Source organism: Pteropus vampyrus, unplaced genomic scaffold, assembly GCF_000151845.1.
Source record: "Pteropus vampyrus isolate Shadow unplaced genomic scaffold, Pvam_2.0 Scaffold288, whole genome shotgun sequence".
NCBI lineage: Eukaryota > Metazoa > Chordata > Mammalia > Chiroptera > Pteropodidae > Pteropus > Pteropus vampyrus.
Window position 1 is genome coordinate 149,498 of NW_011889069.1, and position 18,112 is coordinate 167,609.

The 18,112-nt window shown below is 39.8% G+C and overlaps 1 protein-coding gene across 3 annotated transcripts in view; it reads right to left on the reverse strand.

Moving 5' to 3' along the window:
- Positions 1–17,692, reverse strand: part of PRDM10 (PR/SET domain 10) — an 83,137-nt gene extending 65,445 nt beyond the window's left edge. The window contains exon 1 of one of the 3 annotated variants that reach the window (XM_011376206.2): positions 16,885–17,692. The gene's annotated coding sequence lies outside the window, so the exon portion shown is untranslated. The remainder of the gene's footprint in view (positions 1–16,884) is intronic. The other 2 variants (XM_011376204.2, XM_011376205.2) reach the window with 2 other exon arrangements.
- Positions 17,693–18,112: the final 420 nt, after the last annotated feature.

The following is an 18,112-nucleotide window of genomic DNA, read 5'->3' on the forward strand; positions in this document are numbered from 1 at the left end:
AATTCTCACACACAATAAAAACTATGAAGACTCAGTTGTCTACAGTCCACTTCTACTTCCTCATCTCACATTGCTTCCTTGGCTCACCCCAATATGGGCTTTGATCCCCAGCACTCCCCCTGAAACTGCACTTTTTTAAATGTCTACTGTCAAACTCCAGGCGCACTCCCTGGTTCTCACCTTATTTGACCTCTCCACAACATCTAGACCCTCCTTCAAACTCTTCTCTTCCTCTCCTAACACCTGGAAGGAAACTTCCCCCGGTCTCCTCCCACCTCTGGCAGCTCCTTCACACCTCCTTTAGTGGCCTGTCCTCCAAAGCAGCGGTCCCAGCTTTTTGGCCTCACCTCTTTGGCCTGGGGGTTAAGGATCCCTGCTCTAAAGGCTGCACTTCCAGGCCCTCTCCTTGCTCTTTCTCTTCCCTAGCTTCCTCTTCTCTGGAGCACATTCCAACCTTTATGGCTTTTGCAGTAGCTGCCTGAATGCTTTTTGTATTCTTCTCCTTTTCAGATCTCAGAATCACTGTACCTGCTCAGTAGGCCTTTCCTGTTCATCCTTCCTTCCTCATTACTCTCCTTTAATACTGTGCAAAGAATTTATCATCAGTTAAGTGATGTATATATTTGTGCATTGTCTTTCCACCCCTGGAATGACTGCATGAGAGTGCCCTCACTCTCAGCACCTAGAACCATGCCTGACACCCAGGGTTGTCAACCCTGTTTCTTAAATGAATGTATGGCATAGCCCTTTCCTGCCTTAGGAGGGAACTTGATACTTAACAAAAACCTTAGGATGAATTCTCAAAAATAAAAAATGTGTTACCATTAAGAATGATGGATGGTACACAACTGTTTCCACAGTTACATTAGGTATATATATAGGTATATATATATATGACGTCAATGTTTGTAACTGAACTTTAATGAGATGGAAAGAAAAAATACAGGGGGAAAAAAACATGACATTATCTAGTACTATAAATTAGCAAATAAGAATATTCTGAAGGAACTTGAATTCATGCCAACTATACAACTGCAAAGAGACATAGAATTCAGCTGCTCCCAAGTTACACAAAATCAAAATCAGTACTTATAAATGCAAAGACTATACTGTAAGCCAAGTATAGTATTAGAAGAAATTCTCTGAGAAGTCCAATTACTATAACTCGAGGTGCATATCTTGATGTATGACTATATCGTTTCTAAAGTTTTCATATCCATGACCTTGTGTCATGCCATGACAACAATGTATCTGTATATATCTATATCTGTATCTATATCTATATATAAATGATGTTTATTGCCAGATTTTTTTTCCTAGGTTTGCATTGATTAAAATGTCCACTTTTTTTTAAACAGCTTTGTGGAGATATAATTCACACACTCATTTATAAACTGTAAAATTCAGTGGCTTTAGCATATTCACTGAGTTATGAAACTGTCACCACAATCAATTTTAGAATATTTTTATAACTCCAAAAGAAACTCCACATCTCTTTAACTAGCACCCCTTAATTCCTCATTTCATCCCAGTCCCTCAGCAACCACTTATCAACTTTCTATCTCTTGATTTGCCTTTTCTGAAAATTTTATATAAATGAAATCATTCAATATGTGGTTGTTTGTGACTAGCTTCTTTCATTAGTGAACAATTTTTCAAGGTTCATTCTTGTAGAATGTATCAATATTTTATTTCTCTTTTTTTTTTTTTTTTTTTGCTGAATAATATTCCATTATATGGATATACCAAAGCTGATGGACTTTTGGGTTCTTTCTACTTTATAGCTGTTACGAATAATGCTGCTATGAACATTCACATACAAGTTTTTATGTGGACATATGTTTTCATTTCCCTTGGGTTTATTATACCTTTGTGACAAATTACTGGGTCATTTGATAACTATGTTTGGCCTTTAGAGGAATTGCCAGACTGTTTTCCATCATATCTGCACCATTTTACATTCTCACCAGCAGTGTATGGGTGTTTCAGTTTTTCTGCATCTTTATCACCAATACTTGCTATTATCTGTTGCTATATCAGAATTGTGAATGAAACTGAGATTGAAATATAGTAGCAAATATTCTCTGTCTCTTACTCTGTCTCTCTCTCTTTGACTGTCTGCTTCCTCTCTCTCTCTCTCTCTCTCTCTCTTTCTCTCTCTCATTGTTGTCACTATGACATTGTGTCATATGTCATAGAGAGAGAGAGAGAAAGAGAGAGAGATACAGTAAATATAAAGGCATTTCTGATGAAAACAGCTTGAGAAAGTTCCAAAAGCAAGAGAAATTTAGGACATGCTCAGGGACTAGTAACCACGAGAGAGAATAGCCTCAAACGATAGTTAGGATGGGCCTATAAAAGACTTGAAGTTGAAGAATTACAATTCCCAAAATTCATGAACTGGTTGTATCAGAATCACCTAGGGACCTAGGAGAAAAGACAAATTGCAGTCTCATCTCTGAAAATTTTGTTTCCATCAATTGCAGAGGTAGAGAAAAGAGCAGGAATCTTGGTTCATAAACCTCCCCATGCAATTCTGATAACAGCCAGATCCAGCTAACTCTCACACAACAAGGAAAGAAAAATATTTTATCATGGCAATAATATTTTTTGGAAAAATCATTCTAGAAGTAATATGAAGGATTATAACAAAGCCAAGAAATACCTTTAGTATGCACTGGGCAAAGATTAAAGTTCTGAATTCTTACTCTAACTTAGCAATATTAATATTCATATACAAACATTCTGTGCTCAAAGTCTTCACTTTTATTACTAAACAAAAATTTTGCATGAATCCTCACACCTATCTTCAAAAAAAAAACTTAACAGCTTCTATAATATGTTTGTGGTATTTATGTCTTAGAATTCTGGAAAGACTAGGGTAATTGTTCACTGAGGTGGTCTCTCTTGTCAACCAGATTATTCTCATGGGCATTTGATTTTCCAGCTTCCCTTTGCCACATGATAACAAGCAAATCTATTCCATAGACTTATCAGGAATATTTGAAATAAGCTTTATATATAAATATGGATTCGTGAGGAACATTTGAAGACTGACAGATTGATACACTCATTAAATAATATTGAGCATCCATGTTTTTCAACTATGGATAATGGATTTACATAGCTACAAACACAATCCCTCCAGCTACCTTTTCAATGGCATTTATTCACAAAACAAATGGCAGGGGTACAAGTATAATCTGTGGCCCTGGCACAACTGTACACAGAAAGCTATCTGGCTCACATTTCAAGCTCTTTTGTTGAATTTGCAATTGCAGTAACTAAATAGGAGACTTGCAGGTGGGTCTGCTGGGGCCCCGAAAGCCTTTCTTACAGACGGTTCTGGGCGGTAACTATGACTCAGTGATCACAAACTGAACTTGTTAGCATAAAATACTGGATGACATAGAGGCATAATCTTAAGTATAAGCTGTTTCCTCAAACTGAAGGGCTTTAACTGTTTTAACTGGAAAAAAGTACATTAAAATTGCTTATTCTAGAGAACAATGTTCATAATTTAACCCTATGTACACAGTGTAACTACATATTCACTCTACCTCAAACTCCTGAAACATACAGCCTTTTGTTCAAATAGACTGAATCATGGCATTAACCCAGGACTAAAAAGTCAATCGATACTGGTTTGAAGTAATTCCCTTTATATACAATTCACTCCCCCTGCAAACAAGTTAATGTGGGCCTCACCTTCTGTTCATTTTCAAATGCTCATTCCTCAACCTCAGGCCCTTGTTTGCAAGGTTAAATGAAACAGAGAATGGTTAAAAAACAAACATTTGATGAACAACATGGTGAGCCCAGAGAGGCAGTTATTACTGCCTTCATTAAAAACTCTATCTTACTGTCATATAATTAAGATTTATAATCTAAATTCAACCTCCTCCATCTTAATAAAACTACTATAGCCAGCCAGCATCCACTAGTCTAGTATTCAGAGTTGTCTTCTACTGGCCAGAACGTTTCTTAAAGTGTTTTCTCAGTACAGAGTAGTGGGAAAATACTGGATGTGAAGGCAAATAAGTTCTTTATCTTGACAACTGGAATAATATCACCTGTCTTACCTAATTCCCAGGCTCACTGTTAAGACAGAGGGAGATGCTTGTTACAGTATAGTACAATGGTATAGAGTGTATTACAAATGTAACTATTTAAATTATAATCACCATGGCCTAAGTATTAGATCATGAAGGAATCTTATTCAGTTAAAAGACACTTTTAATACATTTCCCTTTATTTAAAAATTGATTTGAGAATAAGTATCTCTTAACTATAGGAAAGTGTTCTTTCCCTTGAAAATGTGATTAGCATTTTCTTCCATAAAGAGAGACAAAATAGTGGCATCAAGTTCCTGTTTAGAAATCTCAGCCATATCTATCCTTTGAAAACACCTGCTGGACCATTTCACTCAGATGTAGACTACATGTTGGATTCATTTGCAAATCCAGTGAAGGAGTTCAATGAGTCCACAAAATCAGAATCCCCTAACAGATGCAGTTTTGTTTTAAAAACCAGCATAATCAATAGTTCATTTGATTGAAAATGCATACTGTGGAAATTCAATGTTATTTAAGAAACAACTAGGGGGAGGTAGAAGTAGCGAGGAGAAAGAAAAAGAAAAAAAATTAAATCATTTCTTCAATTAAAACAGGAAAGGAAAGGAAGGGAAGGGAAGGGAAGAGAAGGGAAGGAAAGGAAGAAAAAAGAAACAACTAATGGAATAGTAATAATTACAGCTGTTGCCATTTACTGAGCACCTATCACATGCCAGGCATTGTGAGATTTCCTGAGTATTTAAACACTCAGTATATCTTTAAATATTTAAATACTAAGATGTCTTGAATATTTAAATACTCGATCTCACTTAATCCTCACAATAACCAAAAATCGTTACTTGTCCAAGGTCATAGTGCAAAGTGGGATTTGAACCCAAATTCCTTTTATTACAGAGCTTAAACATCTTTTCCCTTCTCTGCTGCACAGCTTTCCTCCTAGACAGAGCTGCCAGGACCCAAGCAGGACTTGGACCTGCTGTTATCCCCTAGGTCTCCCAACAGATGATGTAATCACTAAGCTAGGCTTGATCTCAAAGGAACCAAGGGTGGTTATAATTTACCAAACCCACAAACAGATTTAATTGAGCAAATTAGTCAATATCCAGAGAGTTGAGGTAACTACAAAGCTAAAATGAAGAGTACCTATTATAAAAATTCAAATAATTTTTAAAAACACGAGCGATATTAAATGCCGAGCATTATTTAAGGAACTGAAGAACAGACTGAATGAAAGATTTTATTAAAATCTTCAACAGAGAAAATATAAATAACATTTATTCATTGTGTGCCAAAAAAAAAAAAAAAAAAAAAGCTGCCTGTGTATACAGAACAGAACACAGCAGGCCTCAAATATTAACTGAATCAATTCATAGCAGGAAAATTGATTACTCTGAATATTTTTTCTGGTTCTCTCATGTGTGTACATTTCTCTAATAGTTAAATTGCTGGGCTTTAGAGCCTGCATATCTTTGACTTTCTAGGTAATGCCAAATTATTTTCCAAAGTAGCCAGAACAATTTATATACCTACCAGCCAGTTATGAATGTTCCTATTACTCAACAGCTTCTGAATTTGGTATTGCCAACCTTCCTTTAGGTATATAGTAAAATGGCACTGTGGATGTAATGTGCATTTCCATGATTATTAACAAGATTGAACACCTTTTCATGTGTTTATTAGACATTTGGATTTCTCCTTTTCTGAAGTGCCTGTTCAAGACTTGCTCACTATTCTATTAGTGCAGGTAACATCTTACTTAAGTAACCCTTCTTATAAATATATTCAACAATATTAACTTCTAAAAGCTTTATTATTTTGTTTTTCATCTGCCATGCCTTCCGGGTCATAAATCAAATGTTTGAATATGTGTGAGACTGTTTCTGGACTCTTTAAGGTGTTATTGACCTATCGGTCTATCCCAGTACTAATAGTACAGTCTTAATTATTATAGTTCTTCTTGATATATATTCAAGAAGTTTCTCTAATTTCTTTTTTTTTTTAAGAGTGTCTTGCCTTTTATTGGGCCTTGACAAAAATTTTAGTATCAGCTTGTCTAGTTTTTTAAAATTTGCTGGAATTACATTAAATCTATAAGTCAGTTTCAAAGAATTGACACCTTACAATACTGAATCTTCCAACCCTTCAACAGTGTGTCTCTCCATTTATTTAGGTTTTAATAAAAGTCAGTCAATAAAGTCTTAGAATTTTTTCTGTAAAGGTCTTATACATATTTTGTTAGACTAAAATACATCTCCTATAGCTTACAACTGTTGAAAACCATGAATCTGAAAAAAGATACGAATTTTTAAATAATGTTTAAAAAGAATATTTTTGATGAGATACCTAGCTTGGGGCAAGTATGTATAAATATGAATATAAACTTTCTTAAAAATGTAAAATGAAACAAAGTTCATAAAAGCACAATAATTGCAACATAATTTAGTTTTTATTCTAGAGTTACTATTTTGTAGTTGTGTCATATGTCATTTCAATAGGTTTAACATACTTAGGAAAACCTGCAGTCACATAAACAAGTGTCCTAAACATCTATTGGTTGTAGGTCCTTATATTTATCAAATTATGAAGTACATAAAATCCAGAGTATAGGGTTAACTCAGAACACAGCCCCTCCATGTACTCAGAAGACTGACAGCTGCCCAGCCAGCAGCTGAGGAAGACAGTACACAAAGAGCTTTCAGCAATGCCTACTCCCAAGGACATTTCCTGCTGCTTCCATGGATGTTATCTGCTCCTGTAACCAAGCAGCATATCTTGCAACCATCGTCTGAGAAGGCGGCTGCTCCCCCAATGAGATAACCCCTACCTTTGCTTGTGGGAATAAAGAACTGTGCTTGCTCTTGATCAGCAGCTTTATTCCTGCAGCTTCGACCAGCCGCTGCTGAAGCTTCCCTGCCTAGTGAGTAATAAATAGTATTTCTCACCATTCCTATCCTTCTGGAATATCCAAACCCAGGTGCAAGTTTCAGGACTGGGGCACCTGCATTACAATTGGCATAGTCAGCATGGTATTCCATGCTGGTTGAGTCAACCTAGGGTGAGGGGGAGAACATGCCTGGTGGAGATCTGCCGGGGGGAATCCCGGGGTGGGCCTCTGGGTCCATGTTGTTTGAGGTGGCAAGCCTTTTAGATTCTTGGGACTCACCAAGGGAATAGGGGGACACCCCCAACACACCTGTGGGCCTCTTATAGGTTTAACTGAAAGTAGGGGAACTGTGTTCTTTAAACAAGGAGAAAGTTCTTCAGGCTGCAGCAGCTACAGTGGGCTGGCCCCTACCGCAGGCGCTGCGTGAGGCTACTGCTAAACAGTTGAAGGCTGAGGAAAGGGTGAAGAAAGTGGAAGAGGAAGTAAGGTTAGAAAGAGACCTGAGAGTCACGTAGGCCAATAGCAAGGCCAATAGTGAACAACTGCAGGACCTAGCCTGCTGCTTTGCCAAGGTTCAGGGGCAAAAGCTAACAAGAGCTTGGGTACAGGCAGTAATTGCGCAGTCTGAATGGAACCCCAGTAAGTGGGATCCCACAGCAGAAAGTGAGTCTGAGTCAAATGAGGAAGTAGAGGTATCCCCACCAGAGGAAGCCACATGTGTGTCTCGGGCCCGCCCAATAATAAAATAGTTCAGAAACTAAAGACTCAACAAGAACGCCCTGAGGGGCAAGAGCCAAGAAACCTGCCTCCTATCCTTAAACATCTACACACCTCTGACTGGCTATATACACCGGCGGAGTTGGTAGAACTGGCCGCCAAGTTCCACCAGAAAGGATCAGAGTCCATCACGGGGTGGCTACTTCACTTCTGGGACACCAATGTGGACCGCATAATACTGTCTGGGGATGAACCGACCCAGATGGCCTCTGTCACCGCCCTCTCTTCTTTGTGCCAATGTATACATGAGGAAATCCAATATGCAGAAAATGTGTTGTTGCTGAATTGGCTCATGGCAGGTTGCTGCGCAGCTTGGCCAAATGAAAGCAATTTGCCAATGGCCCAGTCTTGCTAGATGTCCACGTCGGAACTGCAGGTGTTCCTTAAGGAGATGGGAATGCAGCAAGTTATTTACATCAAACCATTTGAGGGCCCCGATGCGGTGCCATTTCCTGCAGGTATGCAGGACCGCATCATTGAGTTGGCCCTGCCAACTGGATGGGTACTTTGGTGCCCATCTTGTCCACCCTAGTGGGGAAGGAAGTTCAGGTCACAGCACAGGCTGTTGCCCATTTGGTGGAAGTTGAACTGGCCAGGCAGAAAGAGGCGGCCCGACGGGTCCAGGGGAAAGAGAGAGAGTCAACTGTGGGTGTGTAGGCAGAAAGTAAAGTAAAAGTGACCAGAGGCAACTATGGACAGATTTGATAACAGACAGGGTCAACCCAAAAGAGATTGATAAGCAACCCAATACAGTAGTGGTAGCCCTGCAGCAGCAGCTTAAACCAGAACAGAAATTCCAACCCCTGCTCGATAGGCGGGCAGCTATCCGCACCTTGGAATGGACCTCACGTGGAATGGTTTCTCAACCCTCCGCTCCTTGCCTGGATGACTTTTTGCAGGACCAGGACATGTCCAACATATTCACCCAGACAGCCAAGATCAATTCGCCTTTACCTGGGAAGGACAACAATGGACTTTAACTGTCCTATCAATGTGGTATCTCCATAGCCCCACTATTTGCCACGGTTTTGTGGCTAAGGATTTGACTGGCTGGGCTAAACACTCCACCATACAATTGTACCATTATATTGATAATGTCATGCTAACCTTTAACTCTTTCAGACTTACAAGCTGTATGCTGCCCCCGTCTTTTCCCAGCCTCTGTTTTAACACTGTCAAGGGCAGATGAAATACTCCTAGAGGTTACAAAATATATTCACAAATTTGCTAATCTAAAATATGTCAACTAATTACTTTCTAACTGCCATTAGATACGGAGGTTTCTAAGAGTTAAGAATTCGTATTACGATTGAAAAAGAAATGTATGTGTTTAGTAACAGAAGGTATAAGGCATAAAGATTTATTTTAAAGGAGATTAAAGGAAAGAGTTTGTCCTAAAGTTGGTTATTTCTAAACAAGTAAGACGAGGCAAACTGACAGGATGGAGAAAGTTGCAGCTCTGTGAAGATAAATCTTAAAAGAGGAAATTTTATTTACGGTTAAGCTAAACAAGATTGGAAATAAACTTAAATGTCAAAAGCAAGCTAATACAATATCAAAGTTTTCTCTCTGCTAAGACAGAATTTCTGGGACTATTGGTCTGTTACTGATATTATGGAAACGCTTTCTGCCTGAAAAAAACAAAGATTCTGTGTTTTATCAGAATAATTTTCCATGTTTTATATTGTTTTAATTAGGCCCTTGGCTACTTAAGGAAATTGAATCTCCACAATAGTAGGAACTAAATTTTGCTAATAATTATGCAGAATTAGAATGTTTCTTTCCCTCCCTACTTACCCCTCCGGAATCCAAAACTTTGAATGAGTAAGTATTCTTATTTTCATGGCAATGTGATTATTCACATAAGTTCAGTAAGAATCTGTTCTCTTTGTAACAGGACATGATGGAAACTAGTTTTTATCACCAAGCTTTTGACTAGAATATCATATTTGAGAGGAATGCAGAGATCAGATATGACCGAACAACTTTAAGGAATTAAGATTGACTTACGGAAGCCAATAAAGCCTTTGCCTTTTAGGTTTTATTTTCTACTTGTAAGTTGGACTGGGTCCTGAATTCTTTTAATTTCCTCCAACATCTGTCTGTGGCTCTTTGAACATGTTTTTTGATTTGTAATTTTTCTCCCTTTAACTAGGAATTCATGAAAACTATAACTGCTTTTTCCAAGCCATGCAAGCTAACGATGGACAACTTGATATAAAATTTGAGAGATTGCCACAGTGGCTCATGTTTGAACAATCTTGGTAACTGGTACTGTTTGGGCCAAAGAGTTTGCCTTGGTGTCTGAAGACATCATCAATGACGTTTCAAGTTGCAGGAAATGCTTCCAGCCTTATATCCAGAAACCTTTACTGATAGCCTTACAAACTCAGAAGCTGGTTTATAATTTGCTCTGATTATTAACCTTTGTTTTTCTCTTGTTTTCATAGACATAGGAGGTATCTACACAATGGCTAATACAACCTGCTAAACCTACAGTAATACCTCTGGGGAAGGTGAGACTCAAATAAATAGAATCATGCAGAAGGCTACTTTGTATTCATAGTAAACCAAAAACTAACATATATTCAATTGAATGTAGGAGTTTCATTCCTCTAACCCCCAAACTCCACCTCTTTTTAAGTTGTAGCCACTCTTCCCTCAAGACTGAAGAATGATCAAGAGACTGCGGGGAGGAGGGGGTTGTAACAAGAATTGTAGCCTCATGTGTTGCAGAACTAGGAACAAAACCCTTAACCATTTGGTGGCCCTCCTTGAGCTCTTGGGGCTGTTAACCGGTAACAGGACTGCTTAGTTTATGTGTACCGTTAGTGTTAGGATGTAGTCATTATTATATTTGTGACATATGGATGCAATACACAAATGCTCTAACCACCCAGGAACTCCCTGTAGAAAGAACTGACGTGAAGAATGTGAGGTGGAGGAGCTATGTCAGGGTGCAGTGTAGGGTTAACTCAGAACATAGCCCCTCCACATACTCAGAAGACTGATAGCTGCCCAGCAAGCAACCAAAGAAGGTAGTCCACAAAGAGCTTACAGCAATGCCTACTCACATGGATGTTATCTGTTCCTGTAACCAAGTAGCACATCTTGCTCCCATCCGAGAAGGTGGCTGCTCCCCTAATGAAATAACCCTCCCTCTGCTTGTAGACATAAAAAACTGATTGCTCTTGGTCAACAGCTTTATTCCTGCAGCTTCCACCAGCTGCTACTGAAGCTTCCCTGCCTTGTGAGTAATAAACAGCATTTCTGCATTACACAGAGTAATCTGAATACATCAACTTCAAGAGAAAAAGAATAAAAAGGAAGATAAATAAATAATGAGAAAGAGACTGAAATCTTATTTACATACCATTGCTTGGGGTTGAGAAATCAGACACTTTGCTCCTAGTCTTAGCTCCCATTTCTCACATAATTCACTAAATTTCTATCTCCTTTTTCTCTTTTGTAGTTACAACATTGTTCTGTCAATGACATACATTAAGAATTAAACAAACAGGTGCCTTAAAAAGGACACTTAAAAAGTTAGTCAAAAACAAAGTAATAATTAAAGGAGTTATAGCTATGCCACTATTAGAAAGGCATTATGAGGTTGCCTGTAATCACGGTTTGTAGCAAGACTGAAAATAACCCCCAATAGGTTGGCCTCCAAATCTTCAAGCAATGTTAAGAAAATGGTAGGATGTGCCTACAAAACTAAAATTTTTGAAAAGGGAGAAAAACTTAAGAAATCACTTTGACTGTCTTAATTATATTCACTCCTTTATTCTTCCAAATACTTTAGAATATAGTAAGTATAACGCATTCTTATACTGCATTCTATATGAAGGGGCTAAACACAACACAACACAAATTAAGCACTCAATAAATGTTACTATTATTATAAAGCAGTACAAAAATCCTGTGGGTCATTCACAGACAAAAGGGATCACTTTCAAGTAAGATGGTCAACAGGGCCTCCCAAAAGGAATGTGTCCTTTCAACTTGCTCTGGTGTTGGCATACTATAGTCCACAGGCTGCCCAACACATGCTTTTGTATGACTGTGAGCTAAGAATGGCTTTTACATTTTAAAATGGTTGAAAAGGCTCAAAAAAGGATATTCTTGACACATGAAAGTTATATTACCCCAAGTCTCAGGGTCCATAAATGAAGTTTAATCAGAACATAGTCATGCTTTCACACCACAGAGGAAGGGGAGAGTATTTGTGATGTGGGTCATGTGGCCAGCAAAGCCACAAATGTTTACTCCCCGGTTCATTACCAAAAAAGTTTACCAACCGCTGCTCTAGAAGGATGGATGGGATTTTGGTGGGCAGAACTGGGCCCTGCCAAGAGAAACAAACATTCTAGTTAAGAAATGAAGGAGAAAAACATGAATGAACAACCCAGAATATTGTAGAGACATTAGGAAGACCAGTTTGGCTGAAGCAAAGTGTCCAAAATCAGTGAACAGTTATTGAGCCACTGATTGCTATGTGCTTTGTTATTGAGCCATTTATACTATTGCAGTAAGTGCTAACAAGCATTCTCCTATCGAGTCTATGAGATTGGTACTATTATTATCCCCATTCATAATTAAGAAACTAGTTAAACTATTTGATTTAAAGAAACTAAGCCAGTCAATAGAACTGAGCTGTAATCTAGGTTCTTTTGCCCCCGGAACCCATGTAGTTAAATGCTACATCAAACCTCCAAACAGGGCAGTAAAAGGAAAGACATCTACAAAGGCCAGTTAGGGCAAAACTGTCAATGTTTTCAAACATAAGTGTAAAGAATATGATTGTTATCTGTAAAGTATAATTCTTTTACTGTTTATAGAACAGGTGTCTCACAAACTGGTCCAAAATGTTCTACACTTAAAATTGAACTATTATGGCCTTTTCTGAAATTACGGGAAAAAAGAAATGTGAGTTCTATTTTCTCTACTTCAAGTTTCTCCCAGAAATCTTTCTTAAATATTTGAAAAATGGTACACTATAAAAATCAATGAATAAGTAGCTGACCAAGTTTGGAGAAATTCAGCTGCTTATGCTTAGCTCAACCTTTTAAAAACGGATTATGTGCTCAATAGATGTCATTTTATTAAGTTCAAATGATCAATTCAATATATTAACTCAATAACAGTTAATCATCTGGAAGTGGTTTTCAGATTTAAGATTAAGGTGCTCTTCAAAAGAATAATAATGCTTCTGTGAGAGATAACATAAACTCTAAAAAAATCAGATACATCTACATATTAGCAGTATCTATTAGTTGAAACTAAAGGAACAAAAAGATAAACACATTGTATGACTTAGTGCTACTTCAGAACACCTACTCCACAAACTAAGGCTGCACTTCAACGGAAACGTCATGCAAACCACATGTGCAAGCCACATAATTTTAAATATTCTAGTAGCCACACTTTTTATAAGTAAAAACAGGTGAAATTAATTGTAATATTTTATTTAACCTAGTATATGCAAGATATTTCAACACGTAATCAACATTTTAGAAAGTGAAATACTCTGCATTGGTCATACTAAATCTCAAAATCTGGCATGTATTTCACATTTACAGCACTAGCCATATTTTAAGTGCTCCATAGAGCACACTGGATCGCACAAATCTAAGAGACAGCCCTTCTAAAGATCACAACAGCAAAGAGGCTGTGGATTGCAACCAGAGTTGGACCTTGAAAGGGAAAGACTTGGCTAAAGAAAGGGAGTATTTAGCTCCAATATTCTGTTGAAATAGTTCAATTAAGAAATGAATAACAAACAAAAACAGATTATCTTAGACAGTAACCTTTCAGCAATCTGTATGTCCAGGATTCTTAAAGTATTGCATGGTATTGACTTTCATGTATTGCATATATTGGTTTCAACACGTTTTAACTAGTCTTGCTATAATTGAGACTTGGGATTATCCATAAACTCCTTCCTCCCTCTCCATTACCTCACTCTCCTAATTCTCTAAACTATTTCGAATTTATCCCAAAAAACCTACTTCCAAGTAATTTCCAAAACCTGAACAAATTTAAAATCTACACAGGTATGGGCAATGAGAAGCACTGAAGGATTTTGTAAAGAGAATGGAAATAATGTTTCAGTACAGTATCAATGTCACAGAAGGAGCTGTAAGAAATAAACAGAAAAGGCACCAGTTAAAGAATATTCCACATAAATCTTGAATTAGGGTTATTTCATTGATGGGAAAAGGAGGGAGGGCAGAGGCCAGTTACCCTTTATCAGCGATTCAACTAAATCATGTAAACAGTATGCCTAAATCATGTAAACAGTACACCAGAAGAGAGGAAGGTTTCAATAGAGAATGAACAAAATAATAAAGTCAGAAAAAGCTTCCCCCTCACCTTCCTGCCCCTACCCAATACCCCAGGAAAATTCAAGCAGAACCATTATGCAAAGATTTGGTTGTAGTAAACACTTGCTTTTTCTTAACTCACTGGCTCCTTCTAGACACCAGACCAAATTCTCATTTGCTAATATATTAAAGTACCTATCATAAATTTAAACCGTAGTCAATAAATTCTGCTTGTGAAAAAACAAATTGCTAGACAGGGTGTGTCTATATTCTTTGGAAAGGAGGTGGAGTGGCGGAAGACTGTATTTTAGTGGTAAGAAGGTCAAAGTACACCAGCCTTTAATTTTAAAACAAACTGTGACTAAACAATTCAAACATTGCAGTGACAGGATGTTTAATAGTTTACTATTTTTACCAAATGAAATTATGTAGTTACCATGTGCACCAGTGTTTAAAATATAAAATTATTAAGGAAATCAAAATTACAGCTCGACATTTCTCAATTCTTTAATTCTTGTTACTCAGAAACCTATTACATTAAATTATGCTTTTAAACAGTAAAATAAGTCAAGTATTTTCATTCTTTTAATTCAGAGGATCTCATGATGCTCCCTTCAAGTAATGGGGAAAAGTACTGAAAGTGGCAAATTATCGGTGAAATCATTAAGTACCTATCTATATTAAAAAAAAAAAAATACAAAAACCACGTATCATGATGCTAAGTTTGTAAAAATGTTTTACACACACACACTTAAAAGATTTGAATCACACCAGATATTGGCAGATACTCTTTAGAAATTGTACTTTAGGTAAGTTCTTTTTTATATATATGGTTTCTATATTTTGTTTTCTATATTGATCATGTATTATTTTTAAAAGTGGAAGAAAAAATGTTTAGACAACTGTAAACTGAAACGGTGCCAATCAATTTAGGAATATATTGGATTGACAAACTATTCCTTATACCAGCATAATCTCTAAGTAAAGCATTCAGGGCCCCTGAAGACATGGACTTTGCCTTACCTGTAATACATACTCAATTACATTCACATGTACAATACGTATACAATGTACACATTAATATGTAGTGGAGAATGCTACATGACATTAAACTAAAAATGGCTTATTTAGAAAAACGAAGAGCAGTTCAGTACTCTTGAAAAACTAACAGCAGAGCTAAGAGTAGATGTTCAAAGAATAAGAGTCACCGTGGAGAAAACGTCTTGGTCCAAAATTTTAAAATGTAAATCTACTACTAAACTGTTCACTTTAAAATGGTTCGTATTATGTCCATTTCATCTCAATTTATTAAAAGTAAACCTATAAGTTACTATCTCTGTATACTAGATGGAATCAACGCTTCTTTAAACTCGGCTTTGCCCCTCAACCAAATCTTAGTTTTTGTTCTCTCAAAGCTAAAGCAACATACAAATAGTTCATCAACGTAGAAGCTACTGCGGTGCGGGAGGAAGGGGGCGCGGATAGGAGAGTATCAAAAAGCACACAACACACCTTCCTGCCTTCAAAGAGCTCACAGCAAAAGGTGAAGTGATAACCAAGGAACGGGTCAGAAAATGAGGCCACGAAACAGTTCCAAGTAATTTTGTTTTTAATGAAGTACTATCAAGTTTAAAGAACTTTGGCGGGTGATGAGCCGGGAAAGATTTGAACAAGCGAAGGCGAATTAAACACAGGGCTGAGCTGGGTGAGACTCATTACACATTTAATCCTCTATGACAGCACCCCAGCCGGCCCTCCTTGTGCTTAAGCACACAAATATTGACTGAAAACTGACTGAAATCCAACAAATCCGCCAAGCCAGGATAAACGCGTACGCACAGAAAATTTAATAGCGCTGCGTTCACTTTACTCAGGAGACATAGTCCTAAAAGCTGGCTACAGACTAACAAATGCTTAATGAAAGCTGATGATCGGCTGGAAACTATAACACCAGCAACCAGCTCCCCAAAGGCCTCTGACTCCCGCCTTTGCGCTCGACATGAGAGAAGATTGACCTCGGCCTCCGCCCAGCCCACCCTGGGCCACTATTTAACGAAACCGACCCCAACATGCTGTCCCCACGCCCCTCCAAGCGAGGCCTCTCCAGGTCCCGGTGACGCCCACTAGTAAATATGGGACGGGGGCAGGCAATCGATGGCAGGTGGCGGCGCGGCCTCACAAGACAAAGCAGGGAGCCCATGCCGATGGAGCCCTCCATGGCGCGGGCGCGATGCCCGCCCGGCCCTGCGGCCAGAGCTGCGCCACCCCCGGGCCCCGGCAGCCAGCGACCGCCAGCCGAACCCCGAGCGCCCGCCCAACCGCCGCCGCAGGAGCGCGCCGGGCGCCCAACTGCGGTCCCGGCCCAACCAACGCGGGCAGGGGAGGAGAGGTGCGCGCAGCCGGCTGAGCGTGCGAGCCACTCCGGGGTCGCAAGGGGGGAGGCTGCGCGCGGGGAAGGCAGAGGCGAAGTGGTGCCGAGGCCATCGCGGAATGCAGCGCCAGGAGGGACTCCTCTAGGGGATTTTGCCCCTTTCCCCTTAGAAGGTGCAGATGGTTTGACCCCCCACCCCGAGTGAGGTGCCGCGTCCCAGCCCCGGCTGGACTGTACCATCGGGCGGTGCCGCCGGGATTTCTCCCCCCCACCACCACCATCAATTCCCCCCCCACCCGGGTCCGCGGTCGGTTGGCCCCGGCCGGGCTCTGAGACGCGGAAAGAGCTTGGCGCCATTTTGGGTGGGACTAAGCAAAGACGAAACACCCTCCCAGCCGATGGGGTACTCTGGACGCTGGCTTATCCGGTTCCCTTAATCCTTTAGGTACTTACACGACGTTGGGTGAGGGGAGCTGGAAGATCAGCGGGTCCCCGATCCTCTCTCCCTAGGGGTGATGGAAATCAAACCCCCCCCGCCACCTCCAGGTGGTTCTTCCCGCCGCAGAGTGGGAGCTGCATAAAAGGCGGGGCATATTAGCATAATCTGCCTGGCAACCTGATCTCCGGCGTTATGTGATTGGTTGAACTCTGTAAACCCCATGCCCTGCCTAGAAACGAGAAACGCTGGGGCAAACTGACAGGCCCAGATTTAAGACTCATGACGAAGATCCTGAGACGCTTATTCAGCCGGCAAAGAAGGCAAAAGGAGATTCACACAATGGCCCAATGGCTGAAGGCCTCTTTATTTCCTGCTCTGCTGTTCCTTTAGAATCCAATCAAAGAGCGAGTCTCGGGCAGCACTCGCTTGCGTTCGTACTCTAAGCCAATCAGAAAAGCCGACTCTTCAGACTCAGAGTCCACCGGGCTCTAATGGACCCGCGGGCGTGGGGGCGGGAGAAACGTCTAGTCTGCGAGTCCCAGGTGGACTGGTTGGCCTGCTGGACCGGTTTCCGAGCCAGGCCCCACCCACCCTAGAGCCGCGTGTCGCGAAGCGGCCTTCCTGCCGATCGTACCGCTGAACCGGTGTTCTACGTAGAAACCTACTCCTGGCCTCGGGCCCAAGTGTCCTCGGGGTGTGACCCTAGATCCGAGAGCTCCTTGGGGCTGAGGGCGCTTCCTTTAACCTCTGACCCGCCGATCTGTATGCAGTCCCTTCCAAACCCTGCACTCACTGCATCTCTCCTTTCCCTTAACATTCTGAAAAAGGAAATGATTTTTCGGAAACATGAAGTGTTATTCAACACTGGCTAACCCGTGAGTTAACTCTTTTCTTAACCTCAGGCTTCCACATCCTATCATTCAATTGCTTTCTCTGAAGGCAGCCGACTGCATAGACGTAAGCTTAAGCTTTGAAGCAAGACACCCAGCTCTAGTTACTCTTAGTACGAATGGCAGCTAGATCTAGAAGAGACCTTGAACTTTTGGACTTTCAAAGAGCAGTTTCCCATCCATGACTTCTATCTGGCTACATTATTTTGAAGCTTAAATGATATTTACCTGTAAAATAACGTAGCACACTAGAACTTAAACGAGTAGAGGTATTAATGATGATAAAACATACAAAATTGTTAAACTATGGGTAACCAAGGAAAAGAAAAATATAGAACTAACCAAAAGACTT